Raw genomic sequence first — 20,000 nt, 5'->3', positions numbered from 1 at the left:
CATGAATCGTACCCCGCACACAGCAGGACCTCTTGCAATTTAAGCCTTTCTCTCTCTCTCTCTCTCTCCCTTCATTCCCACCCTCCACCTTCTCAAAGCCACTTTGTTAAAGGGACAGGGTTGCCATTTGCTGCTCTATCAAAGGCTGCATTTTAAAACCATTAAAATCAAATCTGCATAATCTGCAATCCACACTGCTTTCCACATTTACCACCAAGTGTAATATTCAGTGACTCAGAACTGAGCTCACTTGCAATGTTTTGTAGCTAGTGAAGTCAATTTTTTGAGGAGTTCCACAAAATTAGAAATAAATGCCAATAGCTAGGGCTTACTTTCAGTGAGGTTTTGGGAGGGGAAGTGAAACCTATCACTTGGACATTTCATTCACTGCCTTTAAAGTAAGGAACATTTTCTAAGTGAGCATGTGTATCACGGAATAAATACAGAATCACTGAGATTGGCATTGCGTGTTTAACAGTGTGAGAGCGAACACCTTGCCTTACCCATAACATGGGTCTTTGTAAAATAACAATCTGCTTCTCTGCTGTCCCTCATTTCATTCCTATTCCACAGGCCGCACCATAATGCTATGCCATTATCCTTTCATCCTCTCGCTCCTTTTGCTGAGCAAGGAGATGAACGGTCATGTGTTGGGTGATGTTAACCAGAGGGGTAATCTGAATTGGCATTTTTGTATGAAATAAAAAGCCTGCCCATGAGCGGGAGCACGTCTTCATCATCAGGAGATCCCAATTCAGCTAATCACATTCCCTCCTCTGATCAGAACCAACCTGAAAGTCAACACCTGGTTCCCTCACTGCATTGGTGCCTGCTGTGTCAGCTTCCCATCTACTCCTGTTCAGCTGTGAGCAAGACGGCTTTCACTGCACACCAGCTGCAAATATGCAGAGTGCAGGAAATTAACAGCAAGAAAAAAAACTTTCAAAAGGTTACCTTTCATGTTTAGCTCCTTTTTTTCCCTCCAATTTTTCCCCCCACTCTGCTTCCCTCATTAACCCAGGCTCTATGAAAAGGGCTGATCAGTTCGGTGGGGCAGAGTGCGAGGATACAAATCCAAGGGGTTCTGCCAGCTCTCCCCTGCCTGGCTCACGTCACACTCTGGATGTGCGTGGGTCAGTGGGCTCTTTGTCAGGCACACTCACACATGCTCACTTTCCAGCAGTAACTGGAAAGTGATCAGGAATGGGAACTGTTATTCCTTTTCCCAGTGTGAGGATGCTGAGCCCAATTATCGTTGTCCCACCAATAACGCAAGTGAAATCAACTCAACGAACATGAACCTCAGCTCAAACCCAACACTTTCCTTGTCTCCCTGACTCTGTACGTTTGTTCACTCTAAAAGTTACCAAAAGGTTATTTTGCCACAAACTATACAGTCAATTCACTTTACAGTGAAGGATTATTATTGTAGTATTATTAGAACCTGCACGTTTCAGAAGCTATTCCCTCCCCTTTGGTTACATTATCAATGGGTATTTAACCGCGTAAATGCGGCCTTCAATTGTCTTACTGAAGTTGAGAAGCACCTTGAGTTCAGAGCCAATTTGTAAGTTAAGATCATTACTCCAGGGTGAAGATGGTTTCTTTTGTTCGGAGTGCAAGAAAGAAACAAAACGGCTGCCCATAGGCAATGGAGCCACAGCAACCACAACAACAACAACAACAAGATTCCATTTATAAAGCGCCTTTCACGTCAGGAGGACGTCCCAAGGCGCTGCACAGTTGGGTCATGACCCGAGCAGGGGGGAAATGGTCAGGGTGAGGGGAGGGAAGGGAGGGAGCGAGGAGGGGGAAGAGAGTCGAGAGGGGAGCTGAAGGCACAGCAAATCAGCTCAGAACACTTTGGCCCAGAGGAGTTTGGCTTCATGATACAGATCTGTGTTAAAATACATCAATATTATTCCCCGGTTTCTATTTTGCCAGGAAACAGCAAAGGCTGACATAAAACCTATCCTTGTATTGCTGTAGTTGATGGTCTACATTGACCAGAATTTGCAGTGTAACCTGGCATAGAACCCATTCTCTTACAGAGGGTGTTCTATGCTGTAAATGTTTTCTCCTCTTGACAGCAAACCGGCTTACACTAATACTTCACATAGGGCTTCACTTTTCCGTTGGCCTTTTGCTCAGAGAGCGCAGTTTGCTTCTCCCCAGTCTTGCTATCTTTAAACGTGTGAAGTCGGTCAGTAACACATGACCGCCTACGAGTAGGAATAATAGCAATGTCTCGATTTACACATGTAATAACCGGAGTGACTGCTAGTGATCACACATTCAGCAAAACCTCCTTCCTCTTTACACAAGGCCCCAAATGCTGACCTGCACTTCAACTCAAGGACACTGAAAGCATCACAGAAACCTCGGGATCTGTCCATCACTGGTCACAATGTACCAGATCGATCAACGCAACCAAGACAGAAATCGGTCTGTTTTGTTGCCAATTATTAGGTACTAGCTGCAGGACAGTCGAGTTTTTTTTTAAAGGATTCCACCTGATGACTCAATTGATAAAGCAACAACCCGTTGAGAAAATGACCCATAAATCAGATTCTGGCTTTATTTCCCAGTTTGTGCTGAATTAGCTGATGTCAGTCTAGGCAGCAGTAGGGACACACAGGACTTCAATACCTTTAGGCTAAGAGAGGATAATAATAATAATAATAGTAATACTAATAATCCTTGTATTTGATATAGCACCTTATCACATCTTCCAGACATCTCAAAGCACTTCACAGAATATACTGTAAAATGAATTGACTGTATATTTTGCAGGCAAAATGCAACAGCCAATTGCATACAGCAGTGTCCCACAAACAGTCGTCGATTGAGTAACCAATGTGTAATTTTTTTTATTTTGAAGGGATTATTATCCCTGGAAAAGTGATCCACCAGTCGACTAGCAACCTGGTTCCTTCTTACTGCTACATAAACAGAGGAAGGAAGGAAACTTGCCCAGCGTTTCGCCCTGCCCAGGAATCGGATCCAGATCCTCTCGCTTGCGAGGCAAGTGCTCCAACCACTAAGCTACAGGACTCCATAATCAGCCAGTCCTGAATAACTATCTAGTAAAGATGAAAGTAGGATAAAACTTTGGTGTTGCAGCCTGTTGACTCTCCTTGTTTGAGTCTCAAGAATGGACACTCTGGTGAGGTGGAGGAGGTCAACCAGTACCTTCAGGAGAGGGGAGAAGATAAAGAAGAAATTCCCTCCCCTCTTTTTTAAAAAAAACTATGAAGAATAAAAAAAAGTCAATATGACAAATGTGTTACTCCATTCTTCGGAATGTCATGTAAACCAGGAAGTTATTACTGTGTGGTGTTCTATATACACAGTATTCATTTGTAACACATTGTTTGTTAAGAACAATGAAGTACAATGTAAGAGCTAATGTATTACAGTACTAGGAACGAATCTAGTCATTACAAAATTATTACTGTGTAATTACATGTTATTTATAGAACTTAGCAAAGTACTGATGGGTGTTACAGTAAACCAGTGCCCTGTCTGCTCAAGGCACGTTCACAATGTTAACTTTCTGCAGCCTAACTTGTTCCACACAGTTGATTCCTACGAGACCAATGCAATAAAGAAAAGAAGGAAGCACATATTTGTTGTGTTAATTAAATGATAATGAGTGCACAAAGTGCATCTGCCACAGTACTTTACAGGTACAGTTGATGAACAATCTGTTTGCCGTGAAATTGCTATTCATCTAGGGATATTCACTTAGCCAGAGTTCACCTTGAAGCTGCTGTTAGATTTTCTCCTTAAAAGTCTCACGAAAAACGAGATTCCCACTCACGTAAATCAGATTTGTGCCTTTTCTCCTTCCTCAGCTTTCTCCCTTCCTCTCCTCATCCTGGGGTAATGTTAACCACAAGCCAGCAGCCCACTGCATCAAGCTCCAGTCACCAGTCATGTGTGAACATTGGCAGGCTGTGGAGGGCATCATTTTGGAGATTAAGATTGAGGAATTTGAGCTGTTAATGGAGCAGAGATAGGGGCAGAGCAGCTCTTCCCAACACCCTGGACTGGACAGGAGATAAACATGGCGAGAAGTCCACCTGCTGTTTGCTCTGCAGTGATCCCTGCTGGAATATTCATGGACAATAGGTTCCCTGTACCCACACCCCTCATGCACACACATGCATACACTCACACACACACACATGCGCAGATTGAAATAACCTGCTGACACTCACCATTTAAGCTTGTGCAACAACAACTTGTACTTATATCTCACCCTTTATAAGGCAAACATTTCACGGACACAGAGTGAGAGCCTGAGCAGGATGGAAACTGGGAAGGGTAGAATGGTCGGAAGTAAAGTCTAAAGAGGTAGGCTTTTAGCTGATACCCTTCCATGCCTTGAGGGGGTCAAGAATTAAATTAAGATATAAATTCAGAATTGCTTCTAAAATTCTCCAAAAAACAAGGACGCTTTGATTAATTATCTAATCAAGAGCCTTGGCTTTTGTTGGCTCAGTAAAAACGAATTTCAATTTTACCTTGAAATTCAAACTGTTATTTTATTTATTATTTATTACTCACTTAAGCGTGTGTAACACACAATTCATGTGCAAAACTCCTATCATTTTGGACGGGAGCTTCGGTTCATGATGCCCATTTAGTTTAGGTTCTGTCAGTGAATTTTCCATTTTAAGAATGCCTTTCCGATCGCCTTTTAAATTGAAAACCTCTCATAAGGCAATGATTGACATTCTGTTAAATAGTAAGTGGGCTGTGACAGTAACCCACTGTGCAGAGTATAAATTCATCACATTATTTCTCGGCGTTTGCAACTGTAATTTTACTAACAGTGCTACTTTGCTTCAAACCAGATTGTCAATGGAACTATTCAACGTGTTGACAGTGTTGTCAATACACTGTCAACCGCCTGTTTTATACCCATCAACAAGCTATACAAAAATGATTTACCATTGATCAGTGATAGCAAAATAATATTCAGAATGCATCCCTTTGTCAGTGGAAGTCTCTTTTCACATTCACACCCGATCAGATCCTTTTGACATTTTCAACATCATTACTTGAAGGAGTTATGGGCTGGCAACTTTTTTTTAAAAAAGTGTCTTAATTACAAAGGGATGGGGGTGAGGAGGGGGGAAACTGCAGATCAGGCATTTGCCATTCACTTTTAGGATCTGGGTTTAAATCCAACCCAGACTAATAGGATAAAGTCTCCTATGCCTGGCTGTTGTAGGGTTTACTGTGTGATATCAGTTTGGGCAGTCTCCAGACAGCCTCAACCCAATTCCTAGTGGGTATGTGTTGCAGCAAAAAAGTGCCTTTGGTTCGGAACAAATTAATAATTTTACTCAGTCGCTATTGCAAAACACAGTAACAACTTGGATTTATATAGTGCCCCTCATTCAAGGTAGCGTCTCAGAGTGCTTAGCTTGTGTGAAAATAAGAAGGTCCTAATATTGGAAGACACAATTCCAGCAGTAACAGCATATCAGCAGGAAATCACTGAGCAGATAAACAATGGGAAGCTGTATGTATTATGAGATATAAATGGGGAGGGAGGGAGGGTGGAGGCTGAAATATGCTCACAAGTCCTGGTTTGTTCTACATATGGAACAGTGCATGTTTTTTTTCAGAAAAGCAGTCTCTGCCATCAGCACACACCCGGCATTCGAGCCCTGATCTACTGCCATAGTTTTGTAAAACTCTCACTTCCTGTCAACAGAAAAAAACACCCATGACTGGCTTCAAACACACCGCTTGTGTGCTCAACTTCCAATGGGGATTCCTCTCATAGTGCAGGTCCCAGATAACAAAGCAAACAGGAATGGGTGTTTCACACCACAGCCAGAAAGGGAACCTTTGGCCACCTCCCTCTCCTCTCCCCTCACTCGGTGTCCACCCCGGTCCTTGTTAAGTGGTCTGAGATGTTACCCTACATTAAGGCCACTATGTGAATGCAAGTTGTTGCTGTTGTTTTTCACGATATTTGCTTGGCTCACGGACAATAGAACGGTCTCTTGGCTCAGCTGGTGTTCCTGAAGCCTCAGGAATGCACCCTCTCTCCAAAGTCTTTTGAGTGTGTCACAGCCTTGCAACACGCTCCTTGCCACCTGTTCTTCTCCGCATAAGAATCACACAGAATGTTTCAGCACGGAAGAAGGCCATGTGGGCCCTCTATAAGAACTGTGTGTTAAGTTACACTCTCTTTTCCGCCCACCCACCCACCACCCCCCCATATCATTTAATATTTTTCCTTCACAAATATTTGTCTAAAATGTTGCAGGACCAACTGTGTGGCTGTGACTTCTTCCGGTAAAACTTTAATCCTGAGTAAAACGAAAGGGGCAGCTGCGCCTTCTGCTGCAGAGAGGTTCTCACACTGCACAGACTCAGCTGAGCTGCAGAACCAAAGCGATCCACTGGAATCCATCTTTGAACAGTGCTGAGAGAGCGCATTCCATCTGCTCCAACTCCACACTGGAGCAAGATTCGATTCCGAGACAGTCCTTCCTGAACCAGTCTCATCCCAACCTTCTATTGTGTTCAACAAGAGAAAAAGAGTCAACGGGAAAGATGCAAATCTTCTACAGTTTTAAATCTCCCCCCACTATACAACAACAACAATACATTTGTATAGCATCTTTCACGTCAGGAGGATGTCCCAAGACGTCCCCAATAGCTTATGAGGCAGAGCTGTGTACAAGTGTTTTAATGTCCACATCCAATTTGACAGCAGCACATGCAGGTAATGTCCACATTGTGCCAAACATACCATCACAGCTGCCAGGTAAAGAAACACTTCTGTGTTGGTTCCACATTACCAGGCCGCCTCTTAACTGAGCGAATACAGGATTTCTTGATCCATAGAATCATGTAGAATGCAACAGCACAGAAACAGGCCATTCAACCCAAATAGTCCATGCCAGTGTTTATACCCACCTGAGCTCTAACCTACCTATTCCCTTCTCCTACACCTCCCTATTCTCTTTTCTGTCATTTATGCATCAAGTTTCTCCTCTTAAATATATTGTTGCTTTCTGCTTCAACCATGGCATCCGGCAGTGAGTTCATATCCCACCACGACCATCTGAGTGAAAAAGTTCCTCCTAAAATCATATTTCGATCTGCTACTGGCTATCGTATATTTATGCCCCCGTTGTTTTGGACTCACACAACAAGTGGAAACAGCCTATTAATTTCCATCTTATCGAATCCGTTTCTTGATGTTAAACACCTCTATCAGGGCCCCTCTTAACAATCTCATCTCCAGAGAGAAAAGCTTTAACCTTGTCTGATCCTTCTCGATAGCTGTAACCACTCATCTCTGGTTACATCCTACGTGCGTCTCCAATGCAACTGCTTCCCTCAAAGGCACTTCCTTTGTCTAAAATGTTCCACAGAGATGCTAATTGGAGCTCTCATCATTTGCAGCACCAGTTGAGATACTCTCTCAGCAACACACTCGACCAGGTGTACTTACTTTCTTCCCCCATACAACAATTAAGAATTGCATGAAATATTTCCAGAGTGGGATGTCAGCTTTGGCTTCACTTCTCAGATAACCTACCCAGTACCACAGTGGCCCTCGATACAGGTCACTGTAGTTACCAGCTGCATAAGTCCACTCAATGTTTTGCAAACCACGTGCAGTCGACCTCAACCGACTGATGTGCCAAGTGCACGTCACATTTGCCAAGTACTGTAAGTTCAGTACTAAGTTATCTTTACAGTTCTCTCACCCAAAAACACCCTAGAGGGCTTTAAAACAGACCTTTATGGACTGATGTAATCCTGTAAAACAGAGTGAAAATTCAAAAACAATTACATTGTGTCCTACAGGATGGAATAAGCATGGCTGTTTCTATGGTTATAATCCTTTCTCTTATTCAGCACTCTTACAGGATAAATGTACACCAGGTCTCCAGCCTGCACAGGTCAAAGGTCACCATCCAAAATATTCAGCAACGTAAGGAAGCTATTTGCAGTACAATTCCAATGCATTTTCTTCTTTCTTAACTCTCTTGAGGACATCTGTGCCAAAAGGGTTTTAAGCACAGTTTTTCTGGAAAATCATTACCATTTTCTAAGTTCGCCAGTTCGAATGACTCCACACCTTTCAAATCAATATTGATTTTAAATCGTTTTGATCTTTTTGTTTGGTCAATTGGTGTCTGACACAGGCGAAAACCCATCACCATGTTTATGAGTATCACAACCAAACTGTGACATCAATCAATCCACGTTGGAGAAGGAGGGTCACTTAGATTTCCCCTCACTTTCCTGGCAAGTGGGAACATCAGCTGAGAATGGAATTAGTCAAATAACCTTCTGACGCTCACCTCCAAGGCTCACACAGGAGATGGCCACTTAGGAAGAAGAGGACGACCACAGTGTGTCAGTGGATCCGTTCCCCCCACACATACACCCTAAGCCTCCGCTGGTAAATCCCTTATTCCGTAATCCCGTGTTCCATCCAGCAAGGCTGTGAGTGAGACACCAGCTGAAGTGATACACACCCCCTTAAGTGAAACAGCAAACAATAAAAAAAAGCATTTCTTTTTAAAGTAGAAGCTGGATTGCAGCATGCTTGCATGGCATCTATTTCTGCTGCTGTTCTGTGTGTGCTTGTGTGTGTGTGGTGGGGGCAGTGGGGTGGGGAGAGAAACAATGTGGGAAGATGGAGAAAAAAATCATCCAAAAACTCCAAGCAATTGTTTTCAATTTCTAAACTAATTCAATGCTTCAGAGCGGCAAAGTACAGTACTTTTATTTCTGTCTGCAAAACCAGATGTGTTTTTGTGTGTGTGTGCGTGGTGGGGGGGGGGGGGGGGGAGGAAGAAAAAAGTAAAAATGCTCAAGTTTTTGCTGATTTTAAATAAAACTTCTCAATAGGAATTGTTCCCATCTAGCTTCTGAGCCGACTGTGTTCCTCTATCCCATTCACTGCCCTGAAATAAGTCTGGCCTCAGATGGCCGTTACCACAGTAACCGTGTTCATTCAATACTTGCAAATAATGAAGACAATGTGTTTTCCATTTAGATGAGTTTAGTGCACATGAAGGAGTCCCACACTTAACCCTCGGACACTGGGACAATGTAATCAGTCTGCATCACTACCTGTTCAGTGTGTAGTCCTGTTAAACAAGCAGAGAGAATCGAACCCTGCTCTCCAACCACCAGCTAAGATGAGGCATTGATTGCCATTTTGCTGGGAACGGCCACTAGTGGGAGGAGAGGAGTTTTCCACCTTCCACGAGCATGGAGACAGACTGAAACATATAGTCAGAGAGGGTCTAATTTGCCAGTGACCAGAGTGTACAGAAGACTCTTTCTGATGGTACCAGGCACTATGCCATACCAATCTGCTGCTTAATGGTAAGACAACTTACTGCAGAAGAAACCGGATGCTCTGTGTGCACACCACTGAAGGTTGTTTTTCTTGTACTTTCAGTCTCCACCCCCCACCCCAGTTCACCCTAAGAAGCAAACTAGATGTTGTTACTTAGCAAGGAATCTGACCTTGACAACATATGCTAACACATTAAACTAGTCAAGCAGAAGTGTTCTCTTAATAGCAAATGTAATCAAAACAAATGATTGGGACAGCCAGATCCAGATCTCATCCTTTTGTCATTTCTCAATATTGCTCATCTCACCCAGCATGGAGGTCTGATTACCTCTAAACTTAGGTGTCAAACTGGCTCAGTTGGTAGCAATCTCGCCTGTGAGTTAGAGGGTCAAGGGTTCAACACCCAAGTAGTGCCATCCTTCAGATAACACTTCAAATCAAGGATCCATCTGCCTATGTGTTACAAAGATCCTGTGGCACTATTCAAGAAGAGAAGGGAGTTTCTCCTGGTGTCCCGGCAACAATCTCCCCAGATAAAAAAAAGGAAAAAGAAACTCTAAAGCACTTTGAGGTGTTGCAACATGATAAAGCGCTACCTCAAATGCAAGGATTATTATCATAAAATACAACTCAATCCACCCTCAATGGTGAAAAGAAACCACCCTCATCTTTGGGGCCTAAATCCAATCAGACCACATGGTATCAAATAATCTTTCAGCCCAGAACATGCCATTTGATCCATCATGCCTGTGCCAGCTCTCTGCAAAAAGAGATCTGTGGAGTCACATAGATTGCACACCAGTCTCTCCTGTCGGTTCACCTCCCAATTCAGTTCCGCTCACGTCACACTCTCCGGGCCGCCATGGTTCCTCCTGGACTTAAAATTTTAAAATATAATAAACCCTCCCAGCTTTCCTCTCACAATCTCACGGATTCATGATACTCAGTCTACCATTCTCAAGTGAAACCAAGTACGAACAAGCAAAGTTTCCTCTCCAACAGCACTGTGCTGAACCCAGCTAGAACAAAAAAACCAAATCGCATTACACAAAGCCTACAGTAAGTGTTTTCCATATTAATTGCTTCGAGGACTTAACCTCTTAAGCCGAAGGATATAAAGTGACTACAGAGCATGGGATGTAAAGTGACCAATTGCTTAGCTCTGACAGTGCAATAAAGTCTGGACATTTTGAGAAGGCAAATTTCTTTCAATCACTTCTATTCCATTTCGGAAGAAACAATTTCCCTCGGCAGCTAAAGGTGTTAAAATGCAAATTCTCTGCTAGGAGTTGAAATTTAAACAGAACAGTGTGAAGTGAGCCCAGAACATACAGGAAGGAACATTCTTATCCTGGCCCCTCAAAAACAAAACAAAATTTCAGAGAGAGAGAGAGATCTACAAATTTTCAGCAGTGAAAGAAAGTCCCTTTACAAATGAGCGAGACTGACGATGCCACTTATTTCGCTTTCAATTGTGACACATTGCTTGTGGGCAGCTCTCCATCTCACAAGCCAGGTGAAATTCGCTTCAAAATGCCAACTATCCAAACAAGGGGGTGTAAGCTGCAGTAAAGGGGTAGAATGTTTTCACTCAATGAGCAAACAGTAACAGGTGAGGGGGGGGAAGCAGCAACAATGACAACAATTTGCATTTATATACCGCCCTTCACGCCGGACGGCGTCTTGGAGCTCTTAACAGTGGTGGAGTCCGGTGCCGAGCCAGGGAGAGGGCGCAGGTGACCGTAGGCATGGTCGAGCAGCCAAGCAGCAGTAGCAATCAAGGGACACTGTCCGTACTGCAGAAAGAGAGGAAATAAACGTGCTTTTGAAATGTTGATCCACTGAGTGGAGTTGGACTCCTCACCCTGAGGTCTTGTCCATCAGTTTGAATGCGGAGCTGCTCACGATCAATAGATTCAGCTGCGAGGGGGTAAAAGCTGCATCTGACCTGCAGAGGATAAAACATGGGCATCAGCTGGCAGTTCCTGCTGAACTGCACCTCCTGCTGGCTGCTCCCAGCGTGTTACTGATGGGGAATATGTACCGGCCCATGTTCCATGGACCAAGCTGCCCTTTTGTAGGGCCCGAGGCAAAGCCAGCCACCTGGGTCCCAGACGAATCAGGAGTACGGTAACACACAACGATGGGAGGAAGAGACCCCGACAGGCACCAGGCCAGCCCTGCCACCAGCACTTCGAGTGGGGGTGGTCGAGGTATAGGGAGAACCTGTAACAATGAGAAACTGCCACTCGGCAGCAGCGCAACAACCACATTGAATGGCAACCAAGATCCTCTCCCCCACACTTGAGACAGAGGTGGACGGGGGACTGAAGTGCACGGAGACAGAGGTGGACAAGGACAAGGTCGTTTGTGGCGTTGAGTTGCTTCATCAATGCACCCCCCGCCCGGCCTGGCGGACAGCAGCCATCACTCGGCGTAAGGTTTGCTGAGAACTTGGTGTAAACTTCTCGATGACTGCCTGCCAGAGATAATAGTGTAACAAAGCAAGAGCTAGAGACGCTTGCAGCTTGATTTGCTATCTCATGCTCAAGAGACAAACACTCCATTTACATATTAATGGGACCTTTTTACTCGATAATTATTTTGTTTTATATTGGTAAACAAAGCATTTAAAATCCTTGAATCCATAATTTTAATGCCACCCAACAAGTCTGAACAATTTATCACAGCAGTGACTAAAGAATTGCTGGTGTCACCTGGCTGGCTTCACAGAAACTACCATTTGCAAACGTTAATCTGCAATTTGTGAAATGCTTCAGGATATCGTGAGCCGCCTTCAAGAACTGTTTTATTGGTGCGAATATTTGAAGGTGAAAAATGACAGGGGCCAACGTACAGTGCAAACAGGGCAGCCCAGCAAGTCTGCGTGCTGGGAAGCTTCAGAGGGTGGAGCGAGGGCTATAATTAGAAACACGTCAAGTCTTTTTGGACCAGCTTGTGCTTGTAACACTTCCCCTTGTTTAACTACAGTGACTGAGGGAGTTTTCTTCCTTTTTTATTGCTGCCTACACATGCTACAGACACACACACACACACTGTCTCTTATGCACGCTGTAAATCTCCAGTCGTTTGAGTTCCATAAGGTACTAAGAATGAGAGTTCTACCAGAGCAAGGCTGGGGGTGGGGAAAGAGCAAGAGAAAGCGAGCAAGAGAGAGTTACATTCATTGGAAATATCAGTCTTGTATGAACTCATGATTCCCATCATTAATCCCAATTACTTTGTGCTGTGACCTTATTATTGTTCGCTTATTTTCCCTCAACATTGCATTCCTAATAAAACAATTTCCTCTGGCTGTCGGGCAGTTACACTGCTCAACAGTAAGTAACAATCACGCTCCATTCATAAAAAGGTCTCGGAAATACAAAGGTCAACAAAGATCAGAGAGGAGCATGACATCTGGACGTCACTGAGCATGCTACAGAGTTCGGGGCATTCACCACCTGATGCATCGCGGAGCAATTACAGGCCAGAAGGTTGCAGGTCTGACTGCTGGGCTGTGCTAGGTTAGCTGATATCAGCCAGAACAACAGCTGGACGCTGTAATTCTCCTCAGCACCCACAGGGATTAGAAAAGGGGAAAGAAAATCAGCATCGATCCCTGCTGGAAAGGCTGAGGACAGCAGTGCAATACTGTGGACACTGGCCAACACTGTGAGCCTGAGCTGGAGAACGACCGTTTGGCAGATGCACTGGAGGGAAGTCGGTGTTTGTGGGATGTGCCCTCAGAAAGAGTCAGTTGCTCCAGAAACAAGGGAGGGACCAGAAAATGCTCCCATCTTGCAAATTTGACACCGACAGCAGTTGCATGCACCTTTACTTCCAACATTAAGTCACTGTGAGCTGCTCCAGCCAAGCTACGTGATATGAATGGACATTTTGCCAGAAAAGCCAAATGTCCCCATGAATTTCTACAACGGCTGAGTCTCAGCAACCTATGTTTGACAAAATAGAGTTCTGTAAACTAGCTGCGGAACACAGCCTTGAAGCAGTGGATTAATCATCCCCTCCCACCTTGTGAAATGCTAAAAGTACAGACTATTTGTCCAAACAGGTTGAGCACTACAGTTCTCACCTCTGAATTTGTAGCTGCTGTGTAACATGCTGGGCTAGTATTGTGGAACCATTTCAAGATGTGGTTTTGTAATATCAGCCCAAGGCTTCTGGTGACGTGAAATCCTCGCTGTTTATATCACTGCTTGGATTCCACACCACCCACAGTGACAGACAAATGGCTGCACAATCGAGGTCTGTGATTTCTTTTCTGGCCTCACCCTGATGATGGAGAAGCTACATTTGTGTGTCAGCCTGGCTCAATTGGTAGCACTCATGGCTGATTGTAGGACACTGCTGTCCATTCACCTACAAAATACTCAGTCACTGTACTTTATAGTATATCCTGAAGCGCTTTGAGATGTCCTTCCAAATGTAAAAGAAGTTATATCAGTTATTATTATAAGCGAGGAAAATAATTAACTGCCGGGAGAAAGCATAGCCCTGTCAGAGTTGACATGTTTGAGAAGGTCTGAACTCTAAAGCCTACAATGGCAGCAATGCTAGCCTCACATGCTTTACTGTGCTGCTGCCTCAAGACATTTATCCTCCCTAAAAGACTTTGGGTAAGTGCATGTTCTCAATAAAGTTGAGAGCTTGCCATTGACTACCAACCTAGCAAAGTAAAATTTAAATGTGGGTGTTTTAACGTTCTTGATCATCCTTACTTTGGTACAGTGAAACAGATATTTTAAATGTAGAAAGCTAATTCTGATGCTGTGAAAAGTTAAATTAAAATGAGTCGAATCTAATTTTGATATTGTACAGGAACTGGTTACGCCAGTGTTATTCTGGTTCGGATGAGGGGGGTAAGAACTCCTTCCGATTTCCTCCCCTCTCCTCCCCAAAAACACAGGACCTTGAACAACAAAATGACCAAAAGATATAAGATCAAAAGAAATCTATAGAAAGCGAGTTTTGTTGCTGGTTTCAGGGTCGCTGTCTCCCACCTCCAGCTCACTGTATCAATAACAGTGAGCTGTTCTGTCTAAGCAAGGACAGTAACATTAGCAACAATGTGAGGTAAATCCTAAGGCAAACTAATGTCTTTGCACATTCCTTTCGTCCCATTAGCTTTACATTAAAATGTTCATAGTTGGGACGAATATTATGATTCTAAAGTGATACGAGAGACTTTGCTTCGTGTTGTAACACCCGAATGACTTCACTGTTCTGCTTCCCCTCGGATTTTAACAGTGATTAGCATTTAAACACCTGAACTAGGATAGTGCTGGGCATGAATGATTCCTGTATAATTTCAACATTAGATGCAATGGATTTAATTTAGCCTTTTTCTTAATCCAGGCTTCATCAGGTCTTCAGCCTGTGAAGGGGAGGGGGGGGGAGAGAGGTAGTTAATTGTGGCTGCCTGCCAATGCAGTCTTTTTAAAGCTTTTTGCAATTATTTAATCAGCTAATGCATAGTGCAGGGGAAATGATGTCAATAACAACAACAAAATTACATTTGTATAGCGCCTTTCATGTCAGGTGGACACCCCATGTCAGAGAATATTCATGCACATAACTTGAAGGAAGTGATGTCTCAGCGACTTGATGACCATTTGTTAAACACCAGAAACCAGATGTGCTAGACTTCCAGTTATCTCAGGTCCAGTGGACACCAGCATTTTAAGCAAAGCTGTATTACGCCTTACAGCACTATAAGCTATAAGGAAGCGAAAAGGAGAGAGATAGAACACGGTTGCCCTGTAGTTAATGTCTGTACTGTATGTCACACAAATGGCATACAGTACAGCGATAGCAAAAGGAGAAGAGTAATTCTAAAATAAAGCCATTCACAAGGGTTAGCTCGCCACAAAATTTTACCTATTTGTCCACTGAGGCTTCCTGTTGCAATTGCTTTTAAAGAAAGAGAGAAAGAAAGAGAATGGAAGAGAGAAACTAGAAACTAAACAGCAAGTAATCACTCTGTAAAGATTTGGAACTTAAGTTTAAAACAAAAGGTCAAAGTACTTTGCAGAAATGTTTGACACAACCCCACGACTAGAAATCTCTGGGCGTGCTGCGGTTGGAAATGGCTCATGTTCCATTTCCAGAGGGAGGGAGTTTCAAATAGCATTTGGCAACAAGTTCAGCAGGAAAACCAGCAGTGAGAGGCTGGGCTGGGGCTTCCTGTAGCTGCAACGGTACTTAAACCTTCATGTCCCATCACACATTTCCCTTCAGCACTGGGCTCGATTCATTGGGGTCATTCCAACCTTGCAGAGATAACAGTTAAAGAAAGAGCTCGCATTTCTACAGCGACTTATCATGCTGACACGTCTCAAAGCGCTTCCTTCAATGGTAATTACTGTGGACTAGAGTGACGCGACTTGCTTTTTCTAGGCAAACGCAGCAGGCATTTATGGTTACAATGCCCAAAACGCAGCCATGAGGTGAACAACCGAATGCCAGCTCTATCAGCGTTTGTTGGGGTTGTCCCCAGACTCCAGTAACAGTAGCAAAGGTCAGGAGATTAGCTTGACATTCAGGGAATGTCTTCTCTTCTCGTGGCTTTGCTATTGCTATTTGGCTAGTGGCGATCCAATGACGGTTATACCGCTACCAGTAATAAATTTGGTACGTGGCCTTTTACATTGGGAGGATGTCTCTAAAAGCGTTTCACAGGATTTACTGTAGAGTGGATTGACTGTGTATTCTGTGGGCAACCAGTTTTGACTCCTGGTTGGGAGACAGGGAGATAAAGCAAAAGTTTTTCGTCTCATTTCAGTGATGGGCTGAACAGATTAGACATTCACACGTTGAAACAACGGATTCTATTAAACGAGTTTGGTACACAGCCAGCATTTAGGAAAGATTACTAAACACAATTTATTTTCTTTGAGATAAACCAGTCATTTTTGTGGTTTCCAATCGATTCGACTTCAAGCTGCAGCCCCAATATAATCTGCCGTCTTGGATGCTGAAATAATACCCAGGCTCTTCAGTTTAAGAGCTGCGACATTTTCTCATTTTACGCTCAGCTCTTTTATATTCAAACGTCTTCTTCAAACAACAGGGGGGAGGAGGAGGGAGAGGGCTGGTGGGGAAACACTGTCATGCTTTGCGTGTTTGAAATTATAATTAATAAATGGATGTGTACAGCAAGGCAGTCATCCAACTTCACAGCACTTTCAGAACTAATAGTGTCAGAACCTCCTGTTGTAGCCAATTCCCATCCTACAAGATACACATGACTCTCACATCCCGCACACTTCCTCATCTTCTGACTCGCTCACACTCAGAATCCTTGCATTTGATATAGCATAGTCGCTTCAAAGCACTTCACTAGATTTTATGGTGAAGTGGAGTGACTGGGTATTTGTAGGCAAATGGGGCAGCCGATTGGCGCAATAATCTGACCCACAAGCAGCACTGAATTGAATAACCATGACACCAAGAGAAATGCCCTTCTCTTTTTGAATGGTGCCATGGCGTCTTTAACTTTCTCCTGAACAAGCAGACAGGACCTCAGTATAACTTCTCATCCAGAATAATTCAACCCAGCACCGCAATGGGAGTGTCAACCTAGATTATGAATTCAAGGTCCTGATGGAGGACTTGAATCCACAACTTTTGACTCAGAGGAGCGAGAGCTACCAACTGAACCAGGCTGACACCTTGTATGAAGTAGAGATGTAGCCAGACCATCTTTCGAGGGAGGTGGAAAATTTGTGATCTGCCGGAAGGTGTCGTTTTAAGCTGTGTGCTTAAAACAAATATATTTTGACTGAAAGTGGAAATCAAAAAAAAACTAAGGGTGACCATAAGGTGAGTCCTCACAGCTCAGTATTGACTTGAATTACAAGGTGATCAAAGTTATGCAGAGCTGAACTTTTGACATTCCTTGAATTCTTCTGGCATTGTCATGTATCTCACCTGAAAATGACTTACACAACATGCATTCCTCTAGTTAGCGAATGGCTGGACTCACTGGTTTTACATTCAAGACCAGAGTGGAAAGTAGCAAAGGCATCAGTGTCCTCAGTTCAAAGTTTCAAAATGATCAACCCTGAAACTTTCATCACGAATGATGTCAAACACTGATGTTTTTGAACAAATATTCCTCGATGAAAGTGTTTCAGGTTCACTCACTTCCAGGGATGAGGGGGATGGAGAGAGGGGCAAAGGAAAGCCGGGTGCGGGGTGGGGGGGGTCTTAAGGAAACTGTATGTCACTTTGCTAACCTCTTGTAGTTTTCTGTGCAGTGGAGCATTGCAATGTGTGCGAAGCAGTCGCAATACTGCAAGCAGTGCACAGTCTGCGGCTGGGGATGGAGAGCAGCAAGTCTAGGAAGAGAAAGGTGGGTGGAGGGGGGGAAGAGGAGAGAAACTTTGAATCACTGTGGTTACTGAAACATTTGGTTGGTTATTGCAACACAGGCAGTGACTCAAAGTACCACAAACAGTGACTCCAACAGCAGACAATGCCGAATGAAGGTCAAAACATGTGCGATATCACATGGTCATATGCAAACAGTGGTGTCACATTATCTGTTTCTACTTGATATCTGAACTGTCGCACTGGCTTTCACAATCACTTTCTCCTCCTGTGGAAGCCTGAGATGATACTCTCGGAGGTGGTAATTCTCTCAGATTCCCTCGTCCAATGCTCTATAAAAAATGTACAAGTGCTCAGCCATCAGGGCCGAGTTAGGAGGACAGAACCTCAAACCAGTATCAGCACCTGGTAGTAAAGTGATGGAAAACCATTGGCTCAGACTCTTGCTTGCACCGTAATCCATTTTGGTAAACAATGAGAAGGTTGACAGGCAATGCAGCAGTAATCTGTCTGGCCTAACCTCAAGAATCCCTCACTTCTGCTAGGCAAACACAGTGCACAGGCATACACATCTTTGCCAAATGTCATTATTCACAATGAAGCCGTGGTCAGCCCAGATTGCAAAGCCATGACATAACCAATTGACCCGGTGCACCGTGCGGTGAAAGTAGCAACTAAATCACACTCTGTGCCATGCTTCACTGAATCAGTCCAAAGGTAGTCATCTAAATTCTATCAATTTATTTAATACGTAGCAAGATAAATCACACAGGTCAGCACTGTTATCTGGGCCGAGGCTGATGCCTGTATCTTGTTTTTTCAGGAGTTATTCCGCACCTTGGGCATTAAAAGAGATAGTGCAATCGTGTTTAACAATGCCATGCAGACTGATGTATTCAGTGCTCAATCTTAAAGCTCCAGTTTGGCAGCTCCCTCCAAGGCTCAGCGAGTTGATTCTGTGTAATAGCTAAGCCATACAGACTAGGAAGGTCCCAGGCTCAATCCTTGGTCTGTGCTAGGTTAACTGATATCAACTGGTGAGGCAAATGAGGAGCTACATTGGCTTCAGTGCTTAGGGTTACAATGGAAAAACAACAAATTACATTTATGCAGTGCCTTTCATGTCAAGAAGATATCCCAAGGCATTGGACGGTCAGTTTCCTGGCCTGACCATCCAATGACTTCTGTCTTGCTGGAATGGTGTGCACACACTCTCCTGAACCTGCTTACATCTCACAAAGCATCAGGAGCAGTTGGCAAAAGCCAATGTGTGAGAACTCCAGCAGAACACACTGATAATTTGTCAGTAATAAAAACATTCCACACACTAATTGGATATCTTGTATTCTCCTGCCCTGCTCCACCTTCCCCCCCCCCCACCCATGGCTGAGTAGAGTTGGGGTGTGAGTAGAAAAATCTAAGGAATTTTGCCCACAAAATACATTCAATCTACTTTATAATGACGCACTTTGAGACATCCAGATGATGTGATAAGGCGCCATATCAAATGCAAGGATTATTTATTATTATCTGCTCATAAATATCACATATTCATACCAGCTGCCAATCATCTATGCATAGTTCTCTCTTGGGTAGATTTTTAAGAACGATAATGTTGTAAAATGAATGTGCACCAAGTGTTAAACCAACAAATGATTGGGCATATGACGGGGATATATTGCATTGTTATTTAATCTCTTCTCCAGCTTTAATGTGGCAACTGGTCTAATCTTTCAGAGATCACAGATAAACCTATCCAGGACCAATGGCTCACAACCAATCAACAAGGCATAATTATTGCAGATAAACAAAATTATTTGATCGCTCTTCCCCACCCACCCTTAACTAAACCAAATGAGAGTCAAAATTACCCCATAGAGTCTCAGTGCTTCAAACAGTCTGTAAGAATCTCTCGTCTGCAGTAACTAATACAGTACCTTATCATGTCTCCCCTAAGCCTATGTCAGGTTGGACTCTTCAACACATTATAAACATCAGGAGTGTTACCCACCAGTTCTTCCCTGTTCGCTTGTGGTTTGAGAAAAATAACAAATAACAACAATAACTTGCATTTATATAGAGACCCTCTTGCAGGGAGAAAAGTGCCATAAAAAAAAGAGGTTGAGAAACTTTAACCTTCTGCTCATTCATCAAACACTTCCACCACTGAAATTAATGGAAGTAGCTGTTCTGTGCGTGTGGGCATAGGCATTGATGGATATAATACAACTCTGAAAGTACACAGATAACATGGCACTACAATGTACAGAGGTAATGGGTCTTATCC

General features: G+C 43.5%; 1 protein-coding gene across 2 annotated transcripts in view; it reads right to left on the bottom strand.

Moving 5' to 3' along the window:
- zmiz1a (zinc finger, MIZ-type containing 1a) overlaps positions 1-20,000 on the bottom strand; it is a 239,240-nt gene that overhangs the window by 115,665 nt on the left and 103,575 nt on the right. The window contains exon 1 of one of the 2 annotated variants that reach the window (XM_042336622.1): positions 8,349-8,417. The exons of the other annotated variant lie outside the window; for it this stretch is intronic. The gene's annotated coding sequence lies outside the window, so the exon portion shown is untranslated. Of the gene's footprint in view, positions 1-8,348; positions 8,418-20,000 lie in introns of those variants that run through there. 2 annotated transcript variants of the gene reach the window in all.

Source organism: Callorhinchus milii, unplaced genomic scaffold (assembly GCF_018977255.1).
Source record: "Callorhinchus milii isolate IMCB2004 unplaced genomic scaffold, IMCB_Cmil_1.0 Scaffold7, whole genome shotgun sequence".
NCBI lineage: Eukaryota > Metazoa > Chordata > Chondrichthyes > Chimaeriformes > Callorhinchidae > Callorhinchus > Callorhinchus milii.
The sequence above is the reverse complement of the archived record's forward strand: the minus strand, read 5'-3'. Positions and strand labels throughout refer to the sequence as shown.